Consider the following 21,916-nt stretch of genomic DNA (forward strand, 5'->3'; position numbering starts at 1 on the left):
GTCTATAACACAACATGTAATATAATTTACAGTTAATTTACAAATGACAGGGCACAAATTGTTTGCAGCATGCAGCAGGACCCGCATGAAAGGCTTACTCGGAAACTGACTATTTAACTGAGGTGCTGTTGTTTCTTCTTAGCTGTATGTGTGCTTGCGTATGTGTGTGTGTGTGTGTGTGTGTGTGTGTGTGTGTGTAGCATAGAAACCCTGTATAAAAACCCAGTGAGTCAACATTCCTCTTTATAACAAATCTATACACCACCCCACGTAAAAAAAAATAAAAATAAAAAAACTTTAAAAAACTATGGGTTTTATGGAGGCCTTTAGCCCCTGCAACAAGGGGGCTTTTACCCCAAATATCCTTTCACTTAATCGACAGACAATTATTGAAAAACTTAAACAAAACTGAAAATGACAAATAAGTATTTTGTCTCAAAATAAATGTGACAATTTAAAGGATTTTCATTAGCTACAGAAATAAGCAACATTAAAAAAAATAAAAAAATAAAAATAAATAAATAAATAAACAAATTATCAAAAGACCTCAAAATCAGTCTTTAGTCATTGCACATGCTGATATAATGGATCATGAAAATTTTTAAGTGCATACTGACAAACTATGCACTGGAAGAAAAAAAAAGGTGTTTAGGAAAGTAGTGTTGTAGTTTTTGTTGCTATTAAGTGTTTTGGGAGAAAATAAAATCAAATGTGCCTTTTACCACGGGGGCCTTTAGCCCAGTTGTACCTTACTGTTATGTGGTTTGTTTATTTATTTATTGCAAAGCACCTTAAGAACTGGACACTAACAAACATTTAAATTAACGGAGTGACTATTTGCACCCCGGTGTAAATAGCATCTGCCATAGTAATATTGTAGTAACTATGTTTTTTGGCAGTTTTAATGCAATTAACTATGGTGTTACTTCAGTAATATGGTGGTAATATAGTAACCATGGTTATTTTGTGGTTACAATAATTTTACTAAAAAATACCATGGTGAAACTATAGTTACTGTAGTAAAACAAAGTTTTTTGTTTTTTTCTAAGGGAAGGTTAAGATTAGGTTTAGGGGTAGGGGTTGTAGGGTGTCTGCGGGACTCTAAATAAACACAATATACATGCTGCACTGATGCCCATATACTGTATGTAGGGTTGCCACCCATCCTGTAAAATACAGGGTCATCCCGTACTTAAAGATCAAATGACGCGTCCCGTATGGAATCAATACGGGATGCGATTTGTCCCGTATTTAAGCTGGTCAGATGGCGTCACGGTGAAATAATTCCAGATCGCTAATTTAACATTGATATTAGTTGGAAAAGTTGCCTACAGTGGGTAAGGGACCATCTGAAAAGTCCACACAATGTGCTAAAACATGCTAATACTGTGGAGGATGTGGTTAGGGGCCAGCAAAATACATTGCCACATCGTGAACTTTATATCTACCATTTCAGTGGTGGGCCTGAATAGTGCTTTGCATTGGGGCCTTTGAGATGAAAGTTATGCCACTAGCATCTGCCTTAAATTAAACATTATTAGCTACTGTTGTTAACTTGAATTGCAAGACAGGGCTGGTGTGATCTCAACATAGTGGCCCCCATAAGGGGTAGACTCGCTCCATGTAGAATAAAACAACATACAAAAGAAAAAAAATTTTTATTTTTATTTTTTTTTTTTCTAGGACACTGATATGATTGGAGACCTCATTTTATGTGTGTACAACTTTTACAAATATATTTGTCAAAAAATACTGTTCATTTCTTTATGCATCAACCTAAAAAGCTCTTAAGAATAGGTACTGAAGATTTCATAATACCTTCCTTAAATCCTTCTTAAATGCCATTCAATTGTTATTATTATTATTTTATTATTATTATTATTATTATTTTTATTTTTTTATTTTTTTATTATTATTATAATTTTTTTTTTAGAAATTTAAGTTTATGTTCTCTACAGTTATTTGATTTTTTTTTTAGGTCATGCTCACTGAGCAGGGCTTTCTGAGAAGGGTTCACTCACTACCTTGAATTTTACCCACAGGGGATGTGTGATGCCAGGTCCACAATGATGTTAGCAAAGACATCCAGGCAGAAACATGACTGCATCAGAGGCCTTGAGAAAACATGCCTGGTTATAGGCATTAATATTCAAAATGCCTTAAGCAACAAAAACAGCTTCAAGTTTAATTTATAATCAACCATCCTTTAAATTTCACTGTTGAACTGTTTTTGATGTTGGCTGAGCTCTGTGTTTACAAAAGATTTTTCTTTGCAATTTCACTTTGATTTTGGGCTTGCTGTTTGTCTCCATATTTGAAAGAATGAAAGACCTCAGTGAAAAAAATAAATCCGAAATTGTGGACAAAGCAAAAGAAAATGTGATCATAAACATACTTATATTTCATTCAGTAGTAAAAAAAAAAACAAAAACAAAAAAACATGAAATATGGTTATAAGAAGAATTAGACAGTTTTACCAAAATTTTGTGGTTGCCATGTATATTTTCTTATTAAGAGTATCGTTCCTCTAACATTGTTTGTATTGACATCGACTTTGGGTGGAGTCCCCTGTGCACTTTGCATGCAAAGTGCTATTTGAATGGCACATGAAGTTGCTGCCTGTGTAGAGTGTACCAAATCAGTCACACATGAGTTTCCATCTCTGTTAGTATACCATCTATATACAGTAGGCCTTATACAGTGAGGTCACTAGGCTTTGGAACAGGGTGAGAGTGTTGTGGGATTTTTCCTCCTGTGTTCAAGGAGATGAGGTTATAACTTGGAATTAAACATCCTAATGGTGATGGTGAGTGGAGAAACAGGAGACCAGTATAAGATACCAAGACAGGCAAAAAAATAAAAAACAAAATTAAAAGAAAGGAAGAGAATCTTGAGGCTGTGGTCTGTGTGTGGTAATGAGATGGCTAGCTGCCCACACTGTGGGAGAGAGGTGAGGACAGCAAAGCCAACTCCAGCCCAGCTTACCCACTGCCAGTGTCAGTCTCGTCCTGCCATCTCCATCTCTAATTGGTGCTGGTAGAGAGGAAAAACTGCTTGACAAATACACACACTTTTCTTTCTTTCTTTTTTGTGTCAGAGTCATTTAATTAGCTGTACTTCTACTCAGTCAAAAATGACTCAAGGTCGTCATCATTTGCATGCCAGCTTTTAATTATGTTGTGATTGTAAAAACAAATATATGTGTATGGTTCGGTGTACATATAAATATGATAGACTGGTCATCCTGACTTGCCTTACTTTTCTCTGACTAATGGGCAAACTAAATGAGGCTGTTATTACTTTTTTATTTTTTTTTTTTTACTTTTGAGCTAAAACTATTTAACTATTTTTTGAGAAATAATTAAAGCTCTGGAGTACATAGTAGACCTACAGCAGAACTCCAGTTACTAGTAAACGTTTTATTTGCATATCATCTTTAGTTAGTCTAATTAGGAATAAGAAAATGTGCGAAGAACTTGTGAAAAAAATCAACGAGTTCCAAGTAGAAACTGCCAACATGTAGAGCGAATTCACTGAGAATAGCACCTGCAGGCAGATTTGTTCATTTGCACATGCTGTTGTGACACACACAAAATATGTGCACATTTGTGTAATTTTTATTTGTGATATTGTGGATTGTATTTCTTGTTAGAAAGTGATGTTCATAATGTTTAGGAATTTATTTATACAGAATAAGTTAAAAAGGTTGCAAAGTGCACTAGGACTCATATTCTCGAACTGAGGGACTTTTATTCTGATGTTCTCATGTCTGGTTAGGGATTTCGGGAGGTCGCGGTTAAAGCAGTGTTTCTGCGTATGCCTCCTCAAAATGACTGAGGAGTTGAGACGGATAGACACCTTTTCTCCCATCTTCTTATTTTTTCCTGTTTTACATGTATACCACTCTAATAATGCATAAAATCCATAGATATTGATTGATCGATTAACTAGAAAAGGGTATTAAATGTGTAAATGTTACATTTGTAACTTTAATATATTAATGTAATATATTTAATATATTACATAGAGTGGAAATTTCCAGAATATTATGAAAAATGCTGATTCCTTGATCCTCCAGTGCATTAAAAGTTATTTTTTGTAGACTTCAAATGGCCTTAAAAAGAGTTATAATGATGTATGTGTGTATTATAATATGATAGTCAGGGACGGACTGGCCATCGGGAGAACAGGGACTTTTCCCGGTGGGCCAGCCATGAAACTGGGCAGAATGGGCCACAAAGTGCCGCGATATGCCAAAGGGGGCAGCGATATGCAGAAAAGGCCAGATTTCCCTCCCTTGTGTATAAGAGAGAGAAAAAAGAAGATAACACAAACATTAAAAAATAAACTTCATTGCTTTAAAGAGCAAATGTTGATTTTGAAAAATGCTTAATAAAAAACGACTGAGGAGTTGAGACGAATAGAAACCTTTTCTCCCATCTCCTTATTTTCTCTTGTTTTAACAGATTTCTCATCTGTTGACTTGGCCTCCTGGATGGGGTCTGCAACACTGTCTGTATAGTTTTATCATCAGAATCACTGAATTCTACAAATCAGGTAACATGCCAACATGTCCAAAAGATCGGTGATGAACGCAATTTACACTGTGCAATTCCTGTTCGTCCATGGTTGTGGAGGACACAGCACGCATCTGGATATTTGCCCAGCTACAGCACTCTTGTCCATCATTTTGATCACTTGATCAATTACTGCTGCCATTATCACTAGAAAATGTACACACACATTTTTTGAATAAGACTCAGATATCTAGATAATGATCTAGTTGACATAGAAATAAGTTGTATTTGCACTGAAAAGAATGAAAATGACTTAAATTAAATACAGCAGATGCTACCATGGTGCAAATAATGGTATATGCTATTTACACCCCAGTGCAAATATTGGCAGATATTATTTGCACCCCAACCCTGGAGCAAATAATGTTAGATACTAATTGCACCCTGGTGCAATACTATTTGCTCCCATATTTAAATACTAACATACAGTATATGGGCATCACTGTAGTGTGTTTATTGTGTTTATTTAGAGTCCCCCCCCCACCCCACCCCCCCACCCCCACACACACACACACTTCATTAACCCCTAAACCTAACCTTACCTTAGAAAAATAACCTTGGTTTTACTACAGTATCCATTTTCACCATGGTATTTTTTGTTAATTTACAGTAACCTCAAAATTAACCATGGATACTATATTAACAACATATTCATGTAGTAACACCATGGTTAATTTTTCAATTCAATACTTTATTGCCATACCAACATAGTTCTCTGGAATTTTTCTTGGTGAGCTCATAACAATGATATTTTTTATTTTTTTTTTGCTAGTAATTCTTCTCCCTGCCAAGTAGGGGTCGATTTGCATGAAGAAAAACACAAGAAGAAGAATGTGAAAGTGATCTGTTTCTCACCCACACCTATCATATCACTTCTGAAGACATTGATTAAACCACTGGAGTCTTATGGATTACTTTTATGCTGACTTTTGTGATTTCTTTTTTTTTAGCTTCAAAATGTTGGCACCCAGTCATTTATATTGTATGGACCAAAAGAGCTGAGAAGTTCTCCTAAAAATCTTCATTTGAGTTCAACAGATGAAAGAAAGTAATACACATCTGGGATGGCATAAGGGTGAGTAAATGATGAGAAACGTTTCATTTTTGGGTGAACTATTCCTTTAAGAGTGGAAACAGGAAATTGAATGGGAAAAAGAGTGTGGCAAATGGTGGATTTGAACAGAGGTCAGTAGGACAACAGTACACATTCACACACACCATCTTTACACCCCACGCCACTGCAGCAGCACATATTGTCTAATCTATCATATATTCCTGTGGTTTCACCAGACTACTGGGGTGTAAATAGCTGCACTGTGTGGCAGATTCTATTTACACTGGGGTGCAAATAGTCACTCTGTTTAAATACTCAGTGTGCAGTGTTATTTCTAGACTGATCACACTGTGAATTTGGTGACAGGTGGTCATAAGTTCAGCAGCTGAAATCAGTCTGTTTTTACCTAAATTTGAACCACTGCCCCTCAATAACTGAAGCTTAGAATTATTGTTGATGAGAAATGTCCATAGGGTGGTGCCAAAAGCAAGTTGTATTTTTTGTTTTAAACAATGTAATATAGTCAACAGGAATGCATATTTTATTAATTCTACTCCCTAACCCAAACCCCAACCCTAAACCTTCAGTGTCAATGGAGTAAAAGTGAATTGGTAACACTTTACAATACGGGTGCATTAATAAGCATTAGTTCATGCTTAACTAATGTACAGATAATACTGAGTTAATGTATGACTCATGATTAACTAAGCCATTCATTAATGATTGCCACATCAGCAACTGATAAAGAGTCTGTCTGATTAACATATATTAGGTCATATATTAATTGCTATTAATTAAATGTGTCATCATGGATTAATTCCCTAACAAGTTATTATATGAACTAATAGTGTTAATTAATGTGTTAATTACCACAATGAGCCGAAGCCATGTATTTGAACTTCCACCCAATACGGGTGCACTAATATGCTTTAATACATGCTTAATTACTGCATTATTACTGCAAATTCATGTGTTAATTACAACAATTACTTAATGATGAGTTAATAGTCATGTGCCTCAACAAGTAAAGTCATAACATAATGATATCTTTGCAAACCATTAGTTAATGATTCATTAAAACAAATGCTGATACAGCCAAAGTACTGCCTAAAAAGTCATGACTTGAGAACTAATTTATCATTAATGACCATCATTGGACTTTATAAAAGCTGTTTTTTTAACATCGGTTTCCAAAAACATTGCCTCACTAAAGAAAACAAAAACAAAAACAAAAAACAGAGAGATGCAGAGATAAAAAAAGATATATACAAAATATCACATATACAGCTGCAATCGAAATTATTCAACCCCCCCACCCCCCTCAACTTTACATCTATATCAGTTGAGTGACACATTCAAAGTCATAGTGTGAATATATAACCTAATATTTCTAAATAGCAGGATTTTTTAAAAATACAGCCATGTCATAATTATTCAACCCCTATTGCATGTAGCTGTTTCTTAAATATGTAAGGCTACACAAGTAATTGTTTTAAAACAAAATGAAGTCATCATGCTGCAATGGCACTTATTTAAGTTTTAAAATGTAAGTTTAGCGTTGTAAGCAAAAATGTATTTCTATGCAAAAATATGCAATTAAAAATAAGCTGTCTCAAAAGCTAATAGAGGAGATTCTTTCATTACACAAGAAAGGTCATGGCTAAAAGTACATTTCCAAGGCACTTCAATTTCCAATAGACAAAGTTGGCAACGACACCATCCCCACAGTCAAGCATGGAGGTGGGTCAGTCCTGTTATGGGGGTGTTTTGCGGCTGCAGGAAACGGCTATTCTGACTATGTGAGTGACACCATGGATTCTTTCAGGTATCAGGCCATTTTGGCATGAAAAATGTGATGCCTTCAGTGTGTAAATTGAAGCTCTGTGATCACTGGACTTTCCAGCAAGACAATAACACCAAGGATACATCCAAGTTGTCCAAAATCTGGTTCAGGGATTGGTCGTGGAATGTCCTTAAATGGCCCTTTCAGTCCATCATTAAAATTCCATTGCAAACCTTTGTTGGAATTTCAAGGAAGCAGTGGCAGCACAGAAACCAAAGAATGTCAATGAGCTGGAAACTTTTGCTCATGAAAAATGTTTAAAAATTCTAATAGAGAGGTGTCCGAAGCCTGAGAACACTTACCTGAAACATTTATTTTCTGTTATTAAGGATAAAGGATGCTGCACAAATGATTGACTTTGGGGGTTGAATATTTTTGACATGACATTTGTGAGAGAATTAGTTATTTTTTTATTTTAAAATTTGGTTAAACTGAACTCTTTGTTTTCAAAATCACTCAAATGTGTAATAAAAACATACTTTGTTTACTGAGGTTTTAGTTGATGCATTTTAATTCACATCACAAGAATGTATTGCTGGTCAGGGGGGTTGAATAATTTTGATTGCAGCTGTGTATATAAAACACTGCTAATAAAATGTCCTTACAGCCATGACAAACTGTTAAAAGGGCTAATGTAACTCCTTTATTTTTTTCAATGTCTAGCAGGTCATTGGCTTGTTTCATGGCAGTGATGTTAAAGCTGTTGCACATTCGTTTTGCTCAAAAGTTTCCAAAAAACATTACATTAAAACAAAACATTAAAACATATACAAAATATAAAATAATTAAATAAATATATATCCCCCTCTCTAAGACCATTCAAAAGTTAATGTCATATATATACAGGTGCATCTCAATAAATTAGAATGTTGTGGAAAAGTTCATTTATTTCAGTAATTCAACTCAAATTGTGAAACTCGTGTATTAAATAAATTCAATGCACACAGACTGAAGTAGTTTAAGTCTTTGGTTCTTTTAATTGTGATGATTTTGGCTCACATTTAACAAAAACCCACCAATTCACTATCTCAAAAAATTAGAATATGGTGACATGCCAATCAGCTAATCAACTCAAAACACCTGCAAAGGTTTCCTGAGCCTTCAAAATGGTCTCTCAGTTTGGTTCACTAGGCTACACAATCATGGGGAAGACTGCTGATCTGACAGTTGTCCAGAAGACAATCATTGACACCCTTCACAAGGAGGGTAAGCCACAAACATTCATTGCCAAAGAAGCTGGCTGTTCACAGAGTTGCTGTATCCAAGCATGTTAACAAAAAGTTGAGTGGAAGGAAAAAGTGTGGAAGAAAAAGATGCACAACCAACCAAGAGAACCGCAGCTTTATGAGGATTGTCAAGCAAAATCGATTCAAGAATTTGGGTGAACTTCACAAGGAATGGACTGACGCTGGGGTCAAGGCATCAAGAGCCACCACACACAGACGTGTCAAGGAATTTGGCTACAGTTGTCATATTCCTCTTGTTAAGCCACTCCTGAACCACAGACAACATCAGAGGCGTCTTACCTGGGCTAAGGAGAAGAAGAACTGGACTGTTGCCCAGTGTTCCAAAGTCCTCTTTTCAGATGAGAGCAAGTTTTGTATTTCATTTAGAAACCAAGGTCCTAGAGTCTGGAGGAAGGGTGGAGAAGCTCATAGCCCAAGTTGCTTGAAGTCCAGTGTTAAGTTTCCTCAGTCTGTGATGATTTGGGGTGCAATGTCATCTGCTGGTGTTGGTCCATTGTGTTTTTTGAAAACCAAAGTCACTACACCCGTTTACCAAGAAATTTTGGAGCATTTCATGCTTCCTTCTGCTGACCAGCTTTTTAAAGATGCTGATTTCATTTTCCAGCAGGATTTGGCACCTGCCCACACTGCCAAAAGCACCAAAAGTTGGTTAAATGACCATGGTGTTGGTGTGCTTGACTGGCCAGCAAACTCACCAGACCTGAACCCCATAGAGAATCTATGGGGTATTGTCAAGAGGAAAATGAGAAACAAGAGACCAAAAAATGCAGATGAGCTGAAGGCCACTGTCAAAGAAACCTGGGCTTCCATACCACCTCAGCAGTGCCACAAACTGATCACCTCCATGCCACACCGAATTGAGGCAGTAATAAAAGCAAAAGGAGCCCCTACCAAGTATTGAGTACATATACAGTAAATGAACATACTTTCCAGAAGGCCAACATTTCACTAAAAATGTTTTGAGTTGATTAGCTGATTGGCATGTCACCATATTCTAATTTTTTGAGATAGTGAATTGGTGGGTTTTTGTTAAATATGAGCCCAAATCATCACAATTAAAAGAACCAAAGACTTAAACTACTTCAGTCTGTGTGCATTGAATTTATTTAATACACGAGTTTCACAATTTGAATTGAATTACTGAAATAAATGAACTTTTCCATGACATTCTAATTTATTGAGATGCACCTGTATATATATATATATATATATATATATATATATATATATATATACACACACTATATTGCCAAAAGTATTCGCTCATCTGCCTTTAGACGCATATGAATTTAAGTGACATCCCATTCTTAATCCATAGGGTTTAATATGACGTCGGCCCACCCTTTGCAGCTATAACAGCTTCAACTCTTCTGGGAAGGCTTTCCACAAGGTTTAGGAGTGTGTTTATGGGAATTTTTGACCATTCTTCCAGAAGCACATTTGTGAGGTCAGACACTGATGTTGGACGAGAAGGCCTGGCTCGCAGTCTTCGCTCTAATTCATCCCAAAGGTGCTCTATCGGGTTGAGGTCAGGACTCTGTGCAGGCCAGTCAAGTTCTTCCACACCAAACTCACTCATCCATGTCTCTATGGACCTTGCTTTGTGCACTGGTGCGCAGTCATGTTGGAACAGGATGGGGCCATCCCCAAACTGTTCCCACAAAGTTGGGAGCATGGAATTGTCCAAATTCACTTGGTATGCTGAAGCATTCAGAGTTCCTTTCACTGGAACTAAGGAGCCATGCCCAGCTCCTGAAAAACAACCCCACACCAAACTTCACAGTTGGCACAATGCTGTCAGACAAGTACCATTCTCCTGGCAACTGCCAAACCCAGACTCGTCCATTAGATTGCCAGATGGAGAAGCGTGATTCGTCACTCCAGAGAACGTGTCTCCACTCCTCTAGAGTCCAGTGGCGGCGTGCTTTACACCACTGCATCCGACGCTTTGCATTGCACTTGGTGATGTATAGCTTGGATGCAGCTGCTCGGCCATGGAAACCCATTCCTTGAAGCTCTCTATGCACTGTTCTTGAGCTAATCTGAAGGCCACATGAACTTTGGAGTTCTGTAGCGATTGACTCTGCAGAAAGTTGGTGACCTCTGCGCATTATGCGCCTCAGCATCCGCTGACCCCGCTCTGTCATTTTACGTGGCCTACCACTTCGTGGCTGAGTTGCTGTCATTCCCAATCGCTTCCACTTTTTTATAATACCACTGACAATTGACTGTGGAATATTTAGTAGCGAGGAAATTTCACAACTGGACTTGTTGCACAGGTGGCATCCTATCACAGTACCACGCTGGAATTCACTGAGCTCCTGAGAGCGGCCCATTCTTTCACAAATGTTTGTAGAAGCAGTCTGCATGCCTAGGTGCTTCATTTTATACACCTGTTGCCATGGAAGTGATTGGAACACCTGAATTCAATTATTTGGATAGGTGAGCGAATACTTTTGGCAATATAGTGTATATATATATATATATATATACACATATATATATGATATTTTGTATATCTCTTTTTATCTCTGCATCCCTCTGTTTTTTTTTTTTGTTTTGTTTTTTTTTTTTCTTTAGTGAGGCAATGTTTTTGGAAACCGATGTAAAATAAACAGCTTTTATACAGTCCAATGATTGTCATTAATGATAAATTAGTTCTCAAGTCATGCCTTTTTAGGCAGTACTTTGGCTGTATCAGCATTTGTTTTAATGAATCATTAACTAATGGTTTGCAAAGATATCATTATGTTATGACTTTACTTGTTGAGGCACATGACTATTAACTCATCATTAAGTAACTGTTGTAATTAACACATTAATTTGCAGTAATAATGCAGTAATTAAGCATGTATTAATGCATATTAGTGCACCCGTATTGGGTGGAAGTTCAAATACATGGCTTCAGCTCATTGTGGTAATTAACACATTAATTAACACTATTAGTTCATATAATAAGTTGTTAGGGAATTAATCCACGATGACACATTTAATTAATAGCAATTAATATATGACTTAATATATTAATCAGACTGACTCTTTATTAGTTGCTGATGTGGCAATCATTAATGAATGGCTTAGTTAATCATGAGTCATACATTAACTCAATATTATCTGTGCATTAGTTAAGCATGAATTAATGCATATTAATGCACCTGTATTGTAAAGTGTTACCCTGTCATTTTTAGTGTTAAAATGCAATCTCTAAATCATGCTCACCATTGTTTGTTCAAACACAATTACATCCTGGTTTCCTTGGGACCACAACAGGTTTTTCATTGCAGCACCACAGGGTTTTGATCGCCTTTGAATTGATGCATAAATATCTGATGGGGCATGCCAATTGTCAGTAGATTACAAAATTGGGGATGGTTCTTGTCATTAATATTTCAGGATGGGATCGATTTCAGGGTACATGAACATTCAGAAGTAGCAAACCAATTTCCTGTGTCATCATGTTGCTATTTCAGACACTTTTAGCATCTGGTTAAGATGGGTTGCAGGAGACTGAATAAGATGAAATAGCGTATACTTTTTAGTGAATTCGCTCCTCTATGTCTTGTAGTTTGGTCATTGAGTTTTCTCTTCCATGTGAAACCTTCTAAATCAGATAGAGGTCAGACTCTAAGCTCTGATGGACTCATCTCGGCAAGAGTAAGACTTTCATTACTGTCGGCTGTGTCACCTGCAGCAGACATCTGGGCGACAAGCCAGAGATGCCATCACTGACATCCCAATAACATTAAATCTGAATCCCAACCCCCTGCCTCCCATTGAGAGAAGGACTGGAATCTCCAGACACCCTGACAGCCCTGATCTGGCCAACTAAATGACAGTCTCCCATGTATTAAGACGAGAGCTGTGGTGAATGAGGTTAGATTAGGTGTCTCTGGGTGAGAGACAAGAATAACTCCCTTTTCTCTCTCTGCTTTCTCTTGTGAAAGTGTCTCTGCTAGAACTCTTTCTCTCTTGCCTCAAGCACTGACTCCAGCTACATCATTTGCTGGCTTTTTTTGGGGTCGGAGGTATTATCATTGGTGTGACAAATGGCCTGAGGAAATGTTCATATAATGTACAGTACATGGATCAATTTTATTCTCTCTCTCCTCTTTCTACACTGTCTCTCACTAAAATTTTTGTTCTCATTTGGTATCTTTGGAAACATCTGTGAGATTATAGACTTAACACCCATCTTTCACATCAAGAAAAAAATTTCATTGCTTGTGCTTTTCCTTAATATTTGACAATGAGCCTCAGAGCACCATTCTTACAAGTTCTTGTTAATAACTTATTCAAAAGGCATTAAAATTGCATAAACCACTATGTAACTGGTTGATAAATGAGGTGTTACTAATTTATTAGTATTGTATAATTAAATTTCACAAGTTCAAAAGACCCTCCTGAACTCTAATACACCTTATTGTAGCTTTAACAACTTTTTAAATGACCTCTCATTGAGGCAAATGAGTTCTGTAAATTGAGTTCAGAAATGTCCATGCAATGTCAAAAAGACTTTGGTTGTTGGGACACCAATGACTTCTGACTTGATATTCTTGTTGTTTAAAACAGACGTTGGCAAGTACAGTGGCATTTTGGTGCCACGTAAAAAAATAAAAAATAAAAAAATAAATAAAATCTAAGATTTTGAGTATAAAGTCAATATTTTGAGAATGAAGTCAAAATTACGAGATTAAAGTCATAATATTTTAGGATAAAGTCAAAATTTGAGAATAAAGTCGTAGCACTACGAGATTGAAGTCGTAATATTTCAAGAATAAAGTCAAAATTTCGAGAATAAAGTCATAGCATTACGAGATTAGAAATATTTTGAGAATAAAGTCAAAATGAGAATAAAGTTGGAATATTTTGAGAATGAAGTCAACATTACCAGAAACGGCGCATCATTATCACAACGATAGAATGCTGAGCCAGCAGCTTCATCAATGCAAGAAATGGATGTGGATGATTTAGTTAAATCATATTTTAGTTTAGGATTTAGCAAAAAAGAAATCCTTTTTCATCTTTTGGCACATCAGCACAAAGTTATTATTGGGATCCGGACACTGCAGCGGTTATGAATTGAATTTATTCTGGAGAAAGAACCAGACAGACATCGCACAATCCTGCTGGGTGTGGCTGATGCGTGGGCTGGGTTTCCCAAAGCTCTAAGTTGAAGGTTAGTTGATTGTACTTACTACAGCAAGTTTCGTAAAAGCTTTGTTATCCAAGTAGCACATAAAAACACAGTTTCAGGGGATAAAAAAAGTGTCACTTTCATTAATCTCTATTAAGTTGAGAATTCATACATTTGAAACCCCGTCTTACTAAAGCCATCATTATTTCTGTAATTAAATTCTGTAATAGTTAATTCATTTCGGCACCTCGACAAGGTTACAAACAACTTCCATGTTTGTCAGTATGTCCATGTTATTTTAATTTTGAGAAGACAAAGTTTCAGCACCTTTGGAACGGACAGCTCCCGTAAAGAAGCACTTATGTTCTACTTTATAATGAGCGATCTACTGTGCTAGTTTGGGAAACATTAAGATGAAAAAAAACTCACTAAAGAATTGTGCCCGGTAAATGCCCTATTTACTAGCACATGCTTTCTGCACTGGTTTAGTGCCCCATTCACTAAAGGAATTATGCAGATCAGCCAACAGTGCAAACGTACCAGTAAAAAGTGTGCAGAACGCAATTTGCACCCGCAGCTGCGATTTTGTAGTTGATTCTGAGTGCTACGGAGCATGTCGGAGACCACATTTGACACACCCTGCCAAGACTGTACATCTTCACTGTGATCCAGACCAGTGTTGTAGTCAAGACCACCTAAACCAAGACCAAGTGAAGACCAAGTCCAGAGTGTATCGAGACCGAGACAAGACAAAGATTTTGAGGGGTTGAGACCAAGTCAAGACCAAGGCAGGGCAAGACCAAGTCAAGACCAAGACCAGACCAGTGCGAGTCCCACACTGCATGACACACTTACGATAAAATGTGGAACATGCAAACTATAGGCACTCCTCAAATTGATCTGAAAGATCCACATTCCCATAAAAACACCCACAGAAAACAAATAAAGATTCCTCTTCATTCACCTCTTTTATTGCCATATATGTGTGTGTGTGTGTGTGTGTGTGTGTGTGTGTGTGTGTGTATCAGTGTACCATGAGAAATGCTTTGATAAAATAATTAAAAGAAGTGAATTTTCCTTTGTTTTCTATGAGCAAACAAATACAAACAAACACTAAGGAGATGAAATCAAGTTTCCAAGTTTTACCATCCACCTAAAACAATAAACATTTTGTGCAAGCATCACATCAGGTTTTCTGGATGACTCTTGTCTTCCCCTAGAAACCATCATTAAGTACAGAATATATCAAACAATTATTCAATACTTCAGTCTTCACTTCAATAATTAATCAGTACTTAAGTCTTCACTTTTCTCTGCATTTTCTTAAACAATATAGTAAGTTTTTTGTGTTTTTGAACCAACAACAAGCCTTGTATAAATGTGTGCAATTTACTAACCACATAGCTAAATCTAGAAAATAGAACAAAGAATGCAAACATAAGCAAAGCAGCCTATTTAAAATGTAATTTTTTCATATAAGTGGAGGCGCATTACTCGGTCTCTACTCTCTGCGTTGTGAGGGAGCGTTACCGCAGCATGTAGTGTTTATGTCGGAGTAACTTAACATTGATGTAACGTAACTTTATATACATTAGCTACATAATTTTATGTGGCCTGTCTCATCATTTTTTATCACAAGCAAAAACGTAACTTGGAAACAACAATTTGTCACTACATGCTCTGTCCCCTCAATCTCTCACAAAGTTAACACTGCATTAGCTACATCCCTATATAGGTTAACTAAATTAGGTAGCTTGCACACATAGCTAGCTGGCAAATAACTGGCAAGCAACTGAAACTAGCGCCCTGCGAAACAGTAAATAAATAGGTAGCTAATATGTATAGCTAATACTCGCTAAATCTCTTTGGGAGAGGGGTGAAGATGAGTTAGGTACAGATGCTGCATTCCGTTCAAATCAGATGTGGGATATTCCACTTGATATCTCTGATTTCCGACTAAAGGCATTCCAATACCAGATGCCCGGAAGATGACATTAAAGGAAACAAAACTGCAACGCTCTCGTTATAGTAGCAGGTGTTTAACTGTCACCAGAGATGTCTCCTAGCAACCCAGTTCATAAACAATCTGCAATGCTAGCATTTGTGCTACAGGTGTACAATTATCAAAAGCGAGTATAATTTACCATGTTTTGAACACCTGCTACTCTGCTAACATTTGTTAAACAAGCTTTAATATCATGTAATGTAGGAACTTTGATTCATTTATCGATATTTTTTAATAAAAGTGAATGTTTGTCACTTATTTTGTATATCTTCCTGAATGCCAACATGATTGTGTGATGTCACGTACCTGCATCTTGGGGAAAACTGAGATTAACATTTCCGCAAGACTTTCCAAGTTGTAATTACGACTTCAAGTGGCGTTCCATTGCACTTTTCCCAGTAGGAAGTTGGAAAATCCGACTTTCCGAGTTGAACGGGATGCAGCAAGAGGCAGACTGCTAACGTTAGCTAGCTAGCTTTGCTAGCATCACTTACATTTAGCTTACCTTTCTTTATGCATCCTTTCTAAGTGCCGATAAAAGTTTGACGTGGTCCTAGCCATCTCTGTAAGCATTGAATTGCAGAATTTACATACTGCTGTGTGGTTTCTTTTGGATGCTTTTTTGCAGATGAACTCTTTGTGGTTTAGGTCAGTGTTTCGCAATTTGTTTTTTTTTTGCTACGGCACACTATTTACGATTAAAAAATCCCACAGCACAACACTATCCCACATAACCATTGTTGATAGTTTTCCTTTTCACGAACTTGTCCATGTCTTAGTAGCGTGAACTCGTAATGTTTTAAATTCGGCTATGCAAAAAATGCAAGTAACATAGGTACGCTCTATAATGAGGTCACAGATGCCAAGAGCACTTATTGGATAATGGAAAAACCAACAAATTTGCGTCTTTTTCAATTTGTAGATTGGTTCTAGCAAATTAATTCTTGCATGGCACAGAAAATATATTTTTTATTATTTATTTATTTACTGTATTTTCCGGAAATAAAGTCGCACCTGACTATAAGTCGCACCAGGTCTAAATTGCGTTGTTGATAGAGAGAGAAAAAAAAACCCACATAAGTCGCACTGACAGAAGTTGGATTCGGCAGGCACTAGGACCCGGGAGCAGCCGCCCGGCCTCCATTCACTGGTTCAGATGTCAAACGTGCTCTGTGAAAATTACAGTACCTCAGAATCTACACATTGTATCACAGTGTTTTTGGACTTGTTTAAAACAGGAGAATTTGCTTTTAGTAATCGTATGTAACAGTTGATCATATTCTTTTTATGTTTCATGAGAGAAATGCGACAAGTAAGCCACAACTGTTCATAACATTTGTAAGTCTATGCTGTGCACAAATAAACAGCTTTTAGTCTTTGAATAAAACACTGACTGAATGTTTTTACTACAAGTGTGATGAAGCATCATTTTGTGGGCATGTGAGGAGTTGCGTTTGACAGCAGACTAGAGTTTGTTAGAACAATATTGTTAAGATGGACAAAATATTTAAACTGGTTGCATAAAATACTTTGTAATGGAAAATATACTGAATTGGCAACTTTAAAACTCTTCTACCTTATCTATGCCTTCACTAAAATACCGGGACAAAACAGTATTTATTTATTTAGAGGAATTCGATCATTTTACACACCTGACAATCTTTCACGACACACTAGTGGGCACAGTGGTTGGGAAACACTGGTTTAGGTAGCCAAATTGTATTACAGAAGATTTGGCTGGCATCTCTCAGACAGCCATAGTTTCTTCTCCTGTCTCCCACATTCACTTTCTTGGAGTGCGTGTGAAGGGGGTGGGGAGGGGTAACAGCCATTGAACAGTAACAAAAATTTCAAATTAGAAATGAGTCAAGTTATTGCCTGCATTTGAAGCAGGCGGTTTTACATCCAATCACAGTAATGATGTTAACAAATAAATCAGACAATGCACAGGCAATTTAGTGATATCCCAGAAGTTGTGGTCTTAACCGGTCTTGAAATAAAATCTAGAGTCCTCTTTGTCTGAGACTGAGACAAGACCGAGTAAAAATGCGGTCAATTCTGAGACAAGACCGAGACCTTCAAAAAGTAGTCTCGAGAAGACCAATCTCGAGTGCTACAACACTAATCCAGACACCTAATCATCTCTTAAACATGCCAAAAAAGTGTGCTTGACTACACATAGCATCTGGATATAATGCTCTTCTTCAGTATTTAATCAGTTTTTGATGAATTACTGCTGAAATGATGGGTTGAAAATATTCACAAACATCTCTTCCATTTTACTACTTTCTACTTTTTATTTGCGACAATAGCGCGATCTAAACTGCACCACACTGATGAAGCTGCCGGCTCAGCGTTCTATCTTTGTGATAACAACGCGCCGTTTCTGGTCATTTTGAATTTATTCTCACAATATTCCGACTTTAATTTCATAATGCTACAATTTTATTCCCGTAATTTTGACTTTATTCTCAAAATAATATGACTTTAATCTCATAATGCTATGACGTTATTCTCAAAATATTATGTCTTTATTCTCAAAATCTTAGATTTTTTTTACGTGGCACTAAAATGCCATCGTAGGCAAGAATAAGTGCTTATCTCACAGTGAAATCAAAAACAGTAAGTTGAATTTTCTTTAGCTAAAATCATTCTGTGCTTACCAAAATGCAAAACATTGAGATGCATAAACTGTAAAACTTTTATAAACTGTACTCCCCAACCAAAACCCCAAATCTAAACTTAACCATCAGTGGAATAACTGATTCATTCTCGTCACTAATTATGCAAACACAATTACTTCCTTGTTTCTACATGGGATCCAAACCCAGGTCTCTCATGCTGTTGATGCAGCACGCTTCCGGTTGTACCAGAGGGGAAAGTAAATGCAATGGAGCCAATGCAAAAATATCTGATAAGAGATGTAACTTGTTGGTGAGTCGGCATAATGTGGCCGATCCTAGGGCAACGGAACTCTTGGAAACAACATGCTAACTTCCCGTTTGATCACGTTTACTTGTGATGTCTCACTCCCTGTTCACACTTGCATCAACTTGCAAACAAAGCAACTGGAAGTCATTCATTTTCAAATATATTTTGGGAACCAAAGATAAAGCATCATGAGCTACAACGACCTTTGATGACACAATATGGGTGTGTTTAGTGACTTATCCGAAAACCGTTAACTTGCAAATGATCAGCAACGCAATGTAAAGATGAGATTAAAGATACTGAAACTCACATGATCCTTCTTCTGTGGCATACTGTTGTTGAGCATTGGAAAGACAGAAGAGAAATGCATGTTACTATGAGTGATTTCACTGTCCTATATGATTTGTCCCTGCCCACATGCAGGGATTTAAAGAAAAAATTATATATGAAAAAAGTGTAAAAACAATTATAAATCATTTTACATGAATTTGATTCATATATTGATAATCATTTTTGTTGTTCATGATTTAATGTTAAATGCACTGTTCCAATGTACAGTATATACAAACACTTTCCCTTGCATAATTTTTTAACAAAAATAAAACTGATTCCTTGTAAATATATAGAAAGACATCTTATTTTTACTGGCAATCATCTCATTTGTGATCAGATATTTAAAAGCTATGACCATCTTACAGCAGAAATGCATACTAGGGACCAATATTTTATTTAGCCCCATCCTTAAATTTTGACGAGAATGAAAACTAGGGGATAGAAGCACAGTCTCTTCAATGGGTTGTGCTGTTGTTTAAAATGAAGTTGATCATTCAGCTGACGAAATATTGAAAATACAAATATCATAAATATTTTAAGAGTTTTAAAAAAATATATTGATGTGTTCTATAGGACTTGTTTACAGCGTATATAGTGTATGCCATTTAACAGACTATAAGTCTATCACTCAAAGCCTTGTTTTCATCCACATAAAGATTCAGTTTTGTGTCTACCCTGACAAAGGTCAGTAAAATTGCTGTCAATGTGAACTGTCAGAATCCATTGTTTTTTTGTTGTTGTTGTTTAAGATGATGCACTTTCCAATTTGTTCGTGAAACAGCTTAAATGCTTGAACTATATTCATTTCTCCCACATGCAGTGCTGTGTCCAGAGCTGTCACCTGGGAAGTGAGAGAGGTCTATTATGTATTCTATACAAGGAGGAGCATTTAATCATTTAGCAAACTGCTCCTCGTCATCTCTGCTCTGTCAGTGGCAGCTGTTACCGGACAACTCCTGTCATGAGAGCCACTACTGAGGGCATAGTTTAAAACAACAATAATGCCTGCAAAATGGATGCAGTTCTGTCAGAGCAACAATTTAAACTGATATATTTATCAGGGTAGAGGCTGGTCCGAATTCTATTAGTTTTTAGTGTGTACTGAATTCAGTGAAAAACTTATTTCCCAACTGTTGATGACTACTTAATAATACCAACTGCTACAGTAGTATTTATTTATTTATTTTAATTTAGGCTGATATTGGATCATCCACACCCCTTTGTGTTGTATATTGAATGATAATCAGGTAACAGCAAAACCTCCTCTGATCTCTGCAAACGATGCCTCCAGATGCCCACCAGGACCCTAAATTTACCACAGGGGATTAATTTATCACTACTGACAGACAAAGGCCACAGGGACGACAGCAAAATTCCCAATCGATGGCCTCAGGATTTGACCAACCAATACTTTCCTCTCAGTCACCTCGACATTGTAGAATTATCCTCTCCTCGTTTGTCTATCCACCCTGAGTTAGAAACGAACAGACCAAAAACTTGCTGAATTGTCTAACAAAAAACAAGGCCACATCGCCTGCTTTAACAGCCTCCCTCAGATCACTCTGTAGCAATACAACTTTAATGGAATATCGATTAAATATGAATTGAAAGCACACATAGAAACTAAGCGACACACAGTTATCTCGAACCGCCTCACTATGGGGTGCACGCCGACTGATCGATAGAGGGTTAATTACACTGCCCTCAGGGTACAGATGCACAAACAGAAAAAAGACCTCTGCTTAGAAAGCATAGCTAATGCAGGGAACCAAAGATAAAACCATAGCACACTAAAGTCATATTAATGGAAAAACAATAGAAGAGGGTGTTACTTTTATAGGGTTGTGGGATAAATATATGAATTATAGCCTCTGTGGCCTGTGTTTCCTTTTGAAATCAACTGAAATTTCTTTCTCTTTCTTTCTTTCTTTCTATCTTTCTTTTTTTTTTTTTTTCTGAAATACTATATTATACCTGGCATTTATATTAACATATATTTATTGATTTGTATGTTGTAGTAGTTTTTTCTTTCTTTCTTTCTTTTTTATTTTTTTTTTATTTTATTTTTTTATAAATGTACCAACAACCCATTGCACATTTGAAAAATTCATTGGGATGCATAAATTCACTAATGATGCACTCTGTAATTTCTCATTTAAAGACAGGGACAAGTTCCCAGATGTCAAGATGATGTCCATCCCTTTTCTTAGGAATCTGAAAAAGTTATTTCTCTTTTCAAAGCAAGCCATTAAAGTCGATGTGTATCAGCAATATTAAATATGAAAGCACAAGCGGGCTCCAGGGGGAACAGCTACCCAGTGGCTGCCCATGCAGAAAATAAAAATTATTTCACCAGCTGAGATAAAGAATTGGTCAATCCAGACATCACCAGCAGAGTCTGATAAGCCTTAAGCAAATCCTAGTTGTTTTTTGAACATCCCTTTAATAATAATAATAAGTTTCACTATTTACTCTTACTCTTAGGGAATAACTTCTGTTAAAAATTGAACAGAAAATGATTAAATATTTGAATGTAAAGAAAAGAGCAAATCTGAGAAAACTGAAAGGTTATTCTGTTACATTTATATCAATTTTTTATGTTTTGGCCTTACAGTTATGAAGATAGTGAATTAACCAACGAAATTATGTACCAAAGTTCATCAAACATTACTATATTATTATTATCAAGAAGCTTAATATCTCCAAATTAGCACTCATTCAGTGGCATAATACCTGCAGGACTGCAGAAAATAGTTGATGCAAAATAAACAGAGCAAATAAATATATTTGAA

This window comes from Myxocyprinus asiaticus, chromosome 11 (genome assembly GCF_019703515.2).
Source record: "Myxocyprinus asiaticus isolate MX2 ecotype Aquarium Trade chromosome 11, UBuf_Myxa_2, whole genome shotgun sequence".
Lineage (NCBI taxonomy): Eukaryota > Metazoa > Chordata > Actinopteri > Cypriniformes > Catostomidae > Myxocyprinus > Myxocyprinus asiaticus.